This window comes from Phodopus roborovskii, unplaced genomic scaffold (assembly GCF_943737965.1).
Source record: "Phodopus roborovskii unplaced genomic scaffold, PHOROB, whole genome shotgun sequence".
Classification (NCBI taxonomy): domain Eukaryota; kingdom Metazoa; phylum Chordata; class Mammalia; order Rodentia; family Cricetidae; genus Phodopus; species Phodopus roborovskii.
In genome coordinates this window covers 1,194,042-1,205,693 of record NW_026126606.1, presented here as the reverse complement: position 1 = coordinate 1,205,693, position 11,652 = coordinate 1,194,042, and the positions used below count along the sequence as shown (strand labels likewise).

At 47.1% G+C, this 11,652-nt stretch overlaps 1 pseudogene; it reads left to right on the top strand.

Annotated features, from left to right (window-relative positions):
- Positions 1–7,101: 7,101 nt before the first annotated feature.
- On the top strand, positions 7,102–10,568 carry LOC127237603 (60S ribosomal protein L31-like; annotated as a pseudogene).
- Positions 10,569–11,652: the final 1,084 nt, after the last annotated feature.

Genomic DNA, 11,652 nt, shown 5'->3' with positions numbered 1-11,652 from the left:
GAACCATGTACTGCTTCCAGGTCTGCACTCTGCCAGGTCCCCAAGGGGCAGGGCCAGATGTCCCTGGATGATAACAATGCATACCTTTACCTTAGGTTTTAACAACTTATGCAGGGTTGATGGTAGAGTCTCCATATGGCCCATGACCCCTAAAGCCTGATTTATAGAGTGTTCGCCCAAGGACACCCAGCTATCAGGGAAGCATGTGGGCTTTACAGATGGGCAAACACCAAGTAATGCTAGCTCGCTCAGCTGGTTGACCCATCTGTAAGATGTGCATGGAAAGCCTACCTCACAGAGAATTAGGATGATGAGATATAGCAGAATGCATGCCATACTTTTCTGTGGTGGCTTGAATGAGAACTAGCTCCTGTAGCAGTGGTTCTCAGCCTTGCTATGGATGCCACCATTTAATACAGTTCCTCACGGTGTGGTGACCCCCACACTTAAAATTATCCTCATTGCTACTGTTACCAATCACAAAGTAAATATATGATATACAGGTTATCTGATATGTAACCCCTGAGAAACAGTTGTTCGACCATCAAAGGGATCTCCACCCACAGGTTGAGAACAATTGCCCTGTAGGCTCAGGCATTTGAACCCTGGGTCCCCCAGTTGGTGGTGCCCTGTGAGAAGTTTAGGAGGTGTGGCCTTGCTGGAGGAAGCACATCCCTGGGGTGGGTTTGAGAATTTGCAGAGACTCCCACTTCCATATCTTTCTGCTTTCTGTTTCCTGTGTGGGGCTGGAGTTGTGACCTTTCAGCCTCCTGTCCCTGCCTACATGCCTACATGTCCCTTGGAGCCATAACTAAAACAAACTATCTCTTCCATAAGTTGCTGTTGGTCATGGGGTTTTGTGACATTAACAAAGTAACTAACATACTTTCCCTTTCTGGTGTCCCAAAGTATCTGATGCAAGAACTTTCTAAGGAATTGATGGGGATAGCTCTCATTTCACAGAAAGATGGAGTTTGCTTTCTGGAGGTGTAGTGTGCCAGCTCAGGCTTGATAATCTTGGAAATTCCTCCTTCTTGCTCTGTGTCCATACATACAATAATGGGCCTTGGTTTCTCTCTGGAGACCATATTATTTTGAGAATTCCTTCCCTAGAGAAACATTATCAGCATGTGTTCCCATTCCCTAAGGCCACAGTGACAAACCAAAGCATGACTCCACTGAAGTTCACCCAGGAGAACCAATGAATTTACTAAGGTTATGTCTGGGTTAGTTTATTGTCACCTGGACACAAGCTAGAGTCAAACAGAATGAGGAACCTCAGCTGAGAAAATGCCTCTGTCAGATTGCCTATGGGCAAATCCGTGGGGTTATTTTCTTGACTGCTAACGGACAGAGGAAGACCCAACCCACCGTGGGTGGTGTTCCCTTAAACATGTGTTCCTGAGTGCTATAAAAAGCAGGTTGGACAATCCACAGGGAGCAAGCCAGTAAGCAGCAGTCCCCCATCACTTCTGTTTTAGCTCCTTCCTCCAGGTTCCTGCCTTTAGTTTCTACTCTGACATCCCTTCATGATGGTCTACAAGCTGAGATGAAATTAAACCTTTCACCCCCAAATTACTTTTAGTCATGGCATTTATCTTAGCAATAGAAAGCAAACTAAGACGGCCTACCTACAGAGAGGGGGTGAGGAGTTACAAGCGGGTTCATGGGTGAGCCCAAAGCAGCTTCCCTGGACAGTCTTCACATAGCATGTCTGATACATCCCTGTAATCACACACCCTCTCCAGCCTTTATACTCTAGCCATTCCTAAGCCAAGTACAATCAGGACAGAACTAGATCAAATGCCTGCAAGGAGAGCCTGGAGCCTTGAGTGACAGCCCAGTGACTTCTCTGAGGGAATGACAGCAGTCCACAGGTGGCTTCTGGTAGCCTCTTGAGAGCAGGCACGGTCGATCTGATGAAGGCAGTGTCTGTTTTGTTGGGAGGATCACGTTCTACAACCACACATAGCTGATAACAGGATTTGCCAGCCAGCATTCCAGCTCGTGACTCCTGCTATTCAACTTAGTCCTGGGGACCCAGCCCTCTGGGTTGGGCTTAGAGATTAACCTTGTGCAATGCAGCAGCAACAACAGGTATAGGGCTGAATGACCCAGGTCCATCCTCTTCAGGGCCCTTTCCACATCTCATGGCAACCACTCTTCCCTCTTTGAGTAGAGCCTCTGAAGACAGAGGTTTGGACACAGGTCTTTTAGCACTGAAAATGCTCTCCCACCTGATAATTCTGCATTTCCTTCTTTTGAGTGCTGAAAACTCTGACAACTCAGCATTACTCCTGTTTACCATGAAGGAATAATCCTCAGGTTACATACAATAATTATTTTACATAGGCATTAAACTCTATTCAATGGATGGCTATGAAATTATAAGACTGAAAGCCATTCCGCGTGCCAAGTATTTTTGAAAGCATAATAATCTGAATGACAGGTGGCAGACCCCATATACATAAATACCATGGACCACACTAAAGCGGCCATAACAGAGACCCTACTGTAACAGATTTCATGTAAAACAGATCCCTAAAGATAAGGGGCATCCTGGATTGTAATTCAGACACATACTTATCTATTTGTTTACTTATTTTATTTATAAAAACAGGGTCTCAATGTAACCTAGGCTGACCTCCAACTTGCTACCTAGTGGGTGGAGGATGGTCTTGAACTTTTGACCTTGCCTCTGCCCTTCAAGGGCAGACATGTACCACTGTTAAGATAAAGATCGAGGGGGACCTTGTGTGGAGTCCCATGGCAGATTCCATGATGGGTGAGGGTGACTGAGGCGGTGGGGGAGTGGGAGAGACAAACACACCAGACAAAGAGCTTAAGCGAGAAGCTTTATTAGAAAGGGGAGAGAGGAGGAAGGAAAGAGAAAAGAGAGAAAGAGACACAGAGACAGAGAGAGGACAGAAGAGAAGAGGGAGACAGGAAAAGTCCTGTCTGCCCAGGGGGACAGGGGTAAGAGAGACCAGGAAGAGAGCTGGAAAAGAGAGTGTAAGTAGCAGGGTATTTCTTTTAAAGGGTCCTTGCTCCTGCGTGCAGACTACGCAATCATGGAACCCTGGCCTGACCTGAGTACTGCCTGAGTGCATTCTGCCAGGTGACAGGGGCAGTCCAGCACAATGCCTGAATCCTTACAACCACCACACCCATTGCATAAAATGCATAATTGCTGGGACTTGAACCCAGGTCTGAGCTATGTTTCCCAGTTAGTCATGCATTCATTCCCTGAATGGATCTTGAAAACGTTAGATGAACTTGGGTGCCAATGCCCTGGCATGAACTTTGCCTTCTAACTAACTTCCCTTGTGCACACACAGCCTGCTCCAGCCCCAGGGATGCAGGCTCTGTGGTAAGCACAGCTATAATAACTGACATGCTATAAAACTCCAAAGAATTATGAAAAGCTCACAATCTGCCTCTCTCCTTGCTGCCAAAGAATGTGCTTCACATTTTATTGCCTAGGAAGATAAAATCGAATGCGTTGTTAGATCTGGTGGTTGCTCTGCTAATTTGAAACCCTCCTACCTTGCTTGTGCTTGGGTGGCACAGGGCCCCTTCTTTGCCTCTTAAATTACTGCTCACTGGGGCAGAGGCTATGGCTTCTAAAAGGCCAGTGTCAAAGGAGAGCTTGCTTAACTGAATCTTTCTTTCTGTTTTCAACGCCTCCCTGATGCTTGTATCTGCCCAAGACCATAGAGAACTCCAGGGTTGCATGAAGTCACTTGCTTTGTGATCTCATTCCCTTCTCAGCATCTCCAAATCCTATCAATGCCAAGAAGCCACCTCCCATGCTGGCAGTCAGAAGGGTCCTTCTCCGAGCCAGGGAGATGACTCAGCAACCAATGAGTCAGCGATCAAGAGCTATTATTGCTCCTTCAGAAGATCGGAGTTCACTTCCCAGCATCAAGGGCTCACAACAAGGGGATCACACACACTCTTCTGGTTTCTGTGGGAATCTGTACTCACATCACACACACACAATCAAAATTCAAAAAGATCAAAATGAGTGAAAAGAAAAAAGAGCCAGGAATAGTGAGTGGCAGATAAACTTGGAGGCAGAGGCAAGGGGATCTCTGTGAGCTCGAGGCCAGCCTGTCTATAGAGTGAGTTCCAGGACAGGACCTTCTATTGTAGGTCATGAGTACTTCCCCGCATGCTTCAGTCCTTGAAGGGCAAAGGTTCAGACTGGAACCCTAGTTCCGTGTGCCCTAAACTAAGCATTCTTCTTTGGCTTTGTAAGCTGCATGGTGGCAATTATAACACACAGACTATGAAGGCTTTGTCAGGATAAACTGCCAAGGATATGGCCATTGCTAGGCACAAAGTGACGCTTGAACCAGTGACATGGCTCAGTGGGTAAAGGTGCCTGCATGCAAGCCTGACATCTTGAGTTCCATCCCCAGAACTCACAGTAGAGGGAGAAAACTGACTCCTGAAAGTGGTTGGTCCTCTGGCCTTCACATGCATACTGTGTGTTCAAGACCAGCCTGGTCTAAAGAGTGAGTTCTAGGACAGGCTTCAAAGCTACACAGAAAAACCCTGTCTTGAAAACGGCCCCCTCCCAAAAAAGATTGTTGTTGTTGCTGTTATTATTATTATTATTATCACACAAACACCACAGGGTTCTTTGGGAGCATGTTTTCATCTGTGGTTGCTTGGCCCTGTTGCTTTGGGCAGGTGGCAACTTAGTACCTCATGGTAGTAGCAGCATGTAGCAGGTGGGGGAGGGGCGAGGTCCCAATGTCCCCTCAGAGACATGCTCCCAGTGACCTCACTTTCTTCCATTAGGTCCTACCTAAGGAGTGAGCCTTGAAAACCCAGGCTTTGGCAGACATTTCATATCTACAGTATGCTGTAACAGAACAAGGTGCCTCAGAACAGCTGAAGGTGTTCTTGGCTCAACCATGTCAGAAGGGAAGGTGGGGAGGGGGGGGGGCTCTTGAGTTTTACATTTGAAAACACGGAATGAACTCACCAGGTATGCTGAGGCAGAAGACCTCCCTGGTGGACAAAAGGTGTATAGGCTTATGTAAAGCACAGAACAGTTGACAGAAAAGTCTTGGTAATCCGGGAAACTGTGAGCGGTTCAAGGCACACCTCCAGCCACACCCTAAGAGTTTTACTATGTAGCGTGGTTGTCCTGGGACTCACTCTGTAGACCAGGCTGGCCTGGAACTCAGAGAGATCTGCCTGCCTCTGCCTCCTGAGTGCTGGGATTAAAGGCATGAGCCACTGAGACCAGCTTTCAAGGCAATCTTTCATTCACAGCCAGGGAGATAATTTTGAAAGTGCAGATCGTCTTGATGTGGTTTGCTGACTCCATCAGCAATGACCTGAGTGTGATCCTGAGATCCCACAGTGTGGAAGGAGAGAACTCCTGCAAAGTGTCCTGTGATCTCACACTAGGGCATTGCACACTGCTATGACTATGTACACCCCACCCTCATCCCCCACCCCCGCCCACAATCAGTCTCTGGACATAAACAAGGTTGGAGGAGGAGTTAGATAGCACAGTCAGGCAATCTGGGCCGTGAAAGATCTGTGAGAGCATATTGAAAAACTCAGGGTTTATCGGTAGATTGTAAGGAGCCTCAGTCTAAGCCACTTACAACTGCATTTGCATTTTAGAAGGATCACTGCTGGAAAGATCCTGGCATCCAGTGGACAGGGTGGTTAGACAGTTGACTACCCCAGAGATGGGAAGAATTTTTTATGATGTAATGTTTGCAGATGAGGGAAGGCCTGAATGGATAAGGGGATATGGGACATGAGGGTGCAGGACCACAGTGCTGAGGGTAATAAATAGAAATATCCAATCCAGTGACAACTACATTTGTGGGGGTGAGGAAAAAGAGAATTCAACATGTACTGAAGCTTCGGCCAGGGGTCTGGACAGCTAGAGGGGATGTTGTGCCCAAATTCTGAACCTCCAAATCACCAAGAGACCTGTTCCGATGAAAAAGCAGAGTCTTTTATTAATTAGCAAGTTAACTCTGTTAACTCTTAACCTGGTTCCTCCATCTGTCCCACCCAGTGGTTGGGGCAAGAAGGACCCAGAGGAACTATGGGTCAGGGAATTTATTGGGGAAAGCAAGGGAAGTATCTAGGGGTACACAACAGTCTCAGGATTGGTGCACTTCCTGACTTGGGTGACCTGTCTTGTGTTGATTGGTCAACTGGTTGCTATGGCCTATAGGCCCTCCCAGGGTGGTTGCTATGCTCTGCACACCACTGTTACACCACTGTTACTTTAAAGCACATCCAGAGCCTGATAGCTAACTTCTGATTGGTTTCTTTTCACATGGAGGGTATCTGACCTCTAAGTAACTAGGAGGTTGGGCAAAGTCAGGAAGATCAGCACATTTTGCTGAGCCAGAAGCCTACATCTTGCTGGGTCTTTTCTGCAGCCTGTTATGGCTGCTAAAGCAGGGGGTTGGTTGAGGGTCTGGTCCCTTCAGGAAAAGAAGAAAGGAAATGAACAATGGCCAAGAGAACTTTCCATTCCTGGTACATTGGCATTCCCCAGGACCTCCATCAAAGTGAGCTGTGTTTCTACTGCCTGGGTAGCTAATCTGAACGAGGGATCTGTCTTGGTCAGTGTTCTACTGCTGTGAAGAGATACCATGACTGTTATGTGGAAAGCTTCACCCCAACCCCTGACATCCATATATCCAAAGAGTCTGGGATGTTATGGTAGAAATTCCATCCAAGCCCCCTCCCCTTTCTCTCTCCAAACCCTGCTGCATCTCAGAAAGCCCAGCAAATGATAACTCCTGCCCTAGAGATGCTAGAGACCACTCCCATTGGGTATTTAAACTGCCCTCCAGAAAACAGACATGTAGATTTCCGGTCTCTCTTTCCCTTCTCCTCCCTGGTGGCTGGAAGGCCATCCTGGAGCATTGTATCCATTAAATGTGGGCCTTTTCTAGTTTGGTTTGATTTGGTCTGAGCTGGATTGCTGCACTGGCAGAGAGGCTTATCGGGGTGTAGAAACTTTCAATGACCATGGCAACTCTTATAGGAGAAAACATTTAATTGGGGTGGTGGCTTACAGTTTCAGAGGTTTAGTCTGTTATCACCATGACAGGCCATGGGAATGTGCAGGTAGACATGGTGCTGGCTACACCTTGATTGGAAGGCAACAGGAAGTGGACTGAGACACTGGGTGCAGCATGAGCATATATGAAACCTCAATGCCCCCCCATGACACACTTCTTCCAACAAGGCCATACTTATTCTAGCAAAGCCACACCTCCTGAAAGTGTCACTCCTTAACAGCTTATGGGGGCCAATCACATTCAAACCACCACAGGATCTGTCTTTGTTAGGGTTACTATCGCTGTGATGAAATACCATGACCCAACCAAGTTTGAATCATTGGTCATCACTAAGGAAGTCAGGACAAAAATAGAGCAGGAACCTGGAGGCAGGAGCTGATACAGAGGCCATGGAGGGTGCTGCTTACTGACTTGCTCCCCATGGCTTGCTCAACCTGCTTTCTTATAGAACCTAGGACCATCAGCTGAGGGATGACACCACCCACAATGGGTTAGGACCTCCCCCATCAATCACTAATTAAGAAAATGCCCCACATCTGTATCTTATGGGGGCATTCTTTTTTTTTTTCCTTTCCTTTCCTTTCTTTCTTCGTTTTTCTTTTTTAAAAAAATTTTCAAAACAGGGTTTCTCCGTATAACCACTGTGGTTGTCCTGGAACTTGCTGTGTAGACCAGGCTAGACTCAAACTTATGGAGATCTGCCTGCCTCTGCCTTCTAAGTGCTGGGATTGAAGACATGCACCACCAACCCTGTAGGCATTTCCTCAATTGAGGTTCCACCCTCTCTGATGACTCTAGCTTAAACCAAGTTGACATAAACCAGCCAGAACAGGATCTGTGGGATCTTTTGCTCTGTTTTGAGTCAGACTCCAAAAGATTAGAACACCACTTACTCAGGCTTTGTGTCCCTTGCCACATGAGGGATGAAGGTTGTTCCTGGCTTTACTTCGCTGCTCTGCCCTGGTTCACGGTGGCGAGCAGTGTCTTCCAGAGGTGCTGTTTGCTCCTTGGAGCTTCAGGCTGGACTGCTGTGTCATCTTTACTGGAGCAAAGCACAAAGACTGCATTGATCAGCTGGCTGCCCTGCTGTCAAATCCCTTGGTCTTGGCCTTGCTGGGCTCCCATCTCTAGCTAATTACTCAGAGGGACCCAGAGTGCCCAACCAGACATTTCTACAGGTTTGGCCCAACAGGGACCTTCTTTGCCACACTCAGGGTTCTGCCCAGGGGGTTGAGGGCATGACCCTAGGGAGGCTGGGAGCCCCTAGGAAACTTTGACCAGGACAGGAGCTAACAATAGTGTTCACTTCTTGGCTCTGGTAAGTGGGACTCACCAAAATGCAATGCAGAGTTGGCCGGTGAGGTCAGTATTGGCTGTGAACCCCAAGCTGAGTGGGAGAGGCTGGGGTGTGGTGGGGGAGAGGGGGTGCTGGGATAAATGACATCAGTAAGTGACCCTGTTTTTAAAGCACAGACGTAAAAGGGAATGTTTGGGGGTAAAGCGCCTGGTCCCCACTGCCATTGGGGGCTGATGTGTGACCCTCAGGCTGCCAGAGGCAAAGCCTCAGGAAACAATCTATAAGCCCTTTTGCAAAGAAAGCTCTGTACAGTCTCAGATGCCAGGAATTCCACAGGACTGAAGAAACAAAGTCTGTGTAGGGACAGTCTGCTCTGTGATCTGGATATTACTTCCACTTGCAGGCAGTGCAGAATCCTACAAGCCAAATTTTCCCACCCCAAACACAAACTGGGAGGGTGGGGGAGCTATCTAAGCACGGATATTAGATACTTTCAGATCCACCGGGAACACTTTTGGTCTTAGAAACAAGTCTTATTACATTTGTGTGTGCACATGCACACTTATATGGAGGTCAGAGAACAACTTGGAGTTGGTTCTGGGAACGAACTCAGGTCCTCTGGCTTGGTGGCAGGTGCTTTTACCCATTGTACTATCTTGCTGGCCCAGGTTTATACTCGAATCATTATAGATGGGTCCTTGGAGGTTTGCTCATGGGCTCACTGCTCACTTACACACTTACCTCCAGGAATTACCCCATGCCTGCATACACTCACAAAGAAACTCCCAAAGCATTTTGGTGGAGGTTTCTGGCCCAACTGACCGATGGCACTCTCAACCACAGAAACAATTAATTCAGACTGAAATCCTAGCCTCCAACAGCTTCACTACTGGACCATATTTGGAACGGAGTCACTGCAGATGTCATCACTAAAGATAAGGTCTTTTGGGATAAGGTGGGCCTTTAAATGGGACTGCTGTGGTATTTGAATTTGAAATGTCTCCTGTGTCTTTTTTTTGGGGGGGTACCATTGAGGCAGGATCTATCTATGTAGCCTTGGTTGTCTCAGAACTTGCTATGTAGACCAGGCTGGCCTCAAAGTCATAGAGATCCACCTGCTCCCTGAGTGCTAGGATTAAAGGTGTGCATCACCATGTCTGGCCTTCCCATAGTCATTTGAAACTTTGGTACCCAGTCTTGGTGATGTTGGGGAAGATTTCAGAGATGTGGCTTTGCTAGAGGAAGATTGTCACTTAAGGAAGGCTTCAGTTACTTAAGGTATTACCCTACTCCAAGCTTTCTCTGCTTTGTGAATGCCATTGAAGACATGAGCTTTGTGGCTGGAGAGATAGCTCAGTAGTAAAGAGCACTGGTTACTCTTCCAAAGGATCAGGATTCAATTCCCAGCACCCACATGGCAACTTATAACAACTCCAGTTCTAGGAAATTCAACACCCTCCCACAGAGATATGTGCAGGCAAAACACCAATTCACTGAAATAAAATTAAATGCTTTTTTGGTTGTTGTTGTTGGTTTTTTGAGACAGGGTTTCTCTGTGTTGCATTGGAGCCTGTCCTGGAACTAGCTCTGAACCAGGCTGGTCTCGAACTCACAGAGATCCACCTGCCTCTGCCTCCCAAGTGCTGGGATGGTGGGTATGCACCACCATCACTCAGCAAATAATTTTAATTTTTTTAAGACAGAAAAATATTCCCGCCTCCCGACCCGGAAGTCGCGCTTGCGACCCTGCTTTCCTTCCCACAAGCCCTCGCGCCCTTCATTTCCAGTTTGGGTCCTGGCAGGATGGCTCCTGCAAGGGTGGCGAGAAGAAGGGCCCTTCTGCCATCATCGAGGTGCTGACCCGGGAGTACACCATCAACATCCACAAAGCATATCCATGGCGTGGGCTTCAAGAAGCGTGCTCCTCAGGCACTCAAAGAAATCCGGAAATTTGCCATGAAGGAGATGGGAACTCCAGACATGTGCATCGATACCAGGCTCAATAAAGCCATCTGGGCCAAAGGAATAAGGAATGTTCCGTACCGTATCCGTGTAGGTTTGTCCAGAAAAAGTAAAGAGGATGAAGACTCCCCAAACAAACTGTATACATTGGTAACCTACGTGCCTGTTACCACATTCAGAAATCTACAGTCAATGTGGATGAGAACTAATCTGCTGAATGTCAAATAAAGTTGGAGAGCTGACTGCGTTCAGGGTTTGGTTTTCCTTTTTTGTCTGCTACACTCACTGGTGGAGGTGTTTGATATTGTTTAGGATAGGATATAAGTAAGGGTTATTGTTGGGAGTTGTTTAAGAACCACTGCTGATTTCTGTTGCCCTGGCTGTCCAGGAACTCACAGATCCATGCACCTCTACCTCCCAAGGGTGGGAATTAAAGGCATGCACTGCAAAGCCTTGCTTGTTGTGTCTTTTAAGAAGCCATAGTGTTAGGTTCATTTTAGTTCTGGGTGTATGTGAGCCGAAGATAGAGGTTGTATAGCTGTTACATGATACTGAAAATTTGTGTTGTCTGGGTCCTGGGAATTGAACTTGCGTTGTTAGCCTTGGCCTTCTAGCCATTCAGTCCATTCCCTGGAATATGCTACACTCTTAGGACAGCGTTTGGTTTTTGAGACAATTGCTCTATAGACCAGGCTGGCCTAGAATGCAACGTAGATACACCTGCCTCCTTACTGCTGCTGTTTTGTGGGAGTTTTGTTTGTTTAGGAGTCGGCACAAAAAGAAAGATTTTTATTAAGAACCTTGGGGTGTAACGAGTACGGTTTTTCTGCCCGCCGCCTAGTCTTGTCCTGCCGCCATGCCAGCCCCAAATAATGCACTGAGACTCTGTATTTGATAAAATTCTGTTGGCCCGTTACTAGTTTCTTAGGTCTCCTTACCGGGGAGTGCAGCAGGCATCTGGTTTCCCGGTCTCTCCATGCTGACCCTCCTTACTCCTTCCTCTTTCCTCCTTGTCTCCTAGTCCCGCCTATCTTATTTTCCTATTGGCCAACAGTGCTTTATTCATTAACCAGTATGAGAAACATATACAGAATGACATCTCCCATCATTGGGGGCCAAAAAAAAAAAAAAAAAAAAAAAAAAAGAAAGAAAGAAAGAAAAAAATATTGGGTGGGGGGAGAAAAAGAAGAAAGATCTAAGCTCTCAGCTTGTTGCCTCTACCCCAAGTGATGGGCCTCTCTTTATCCCCCAGAACTGGAAGCACAAATAGACTGTAAGTTGCTCCTGGTCCTGGTGTGTTTTCTTCTTAGCATC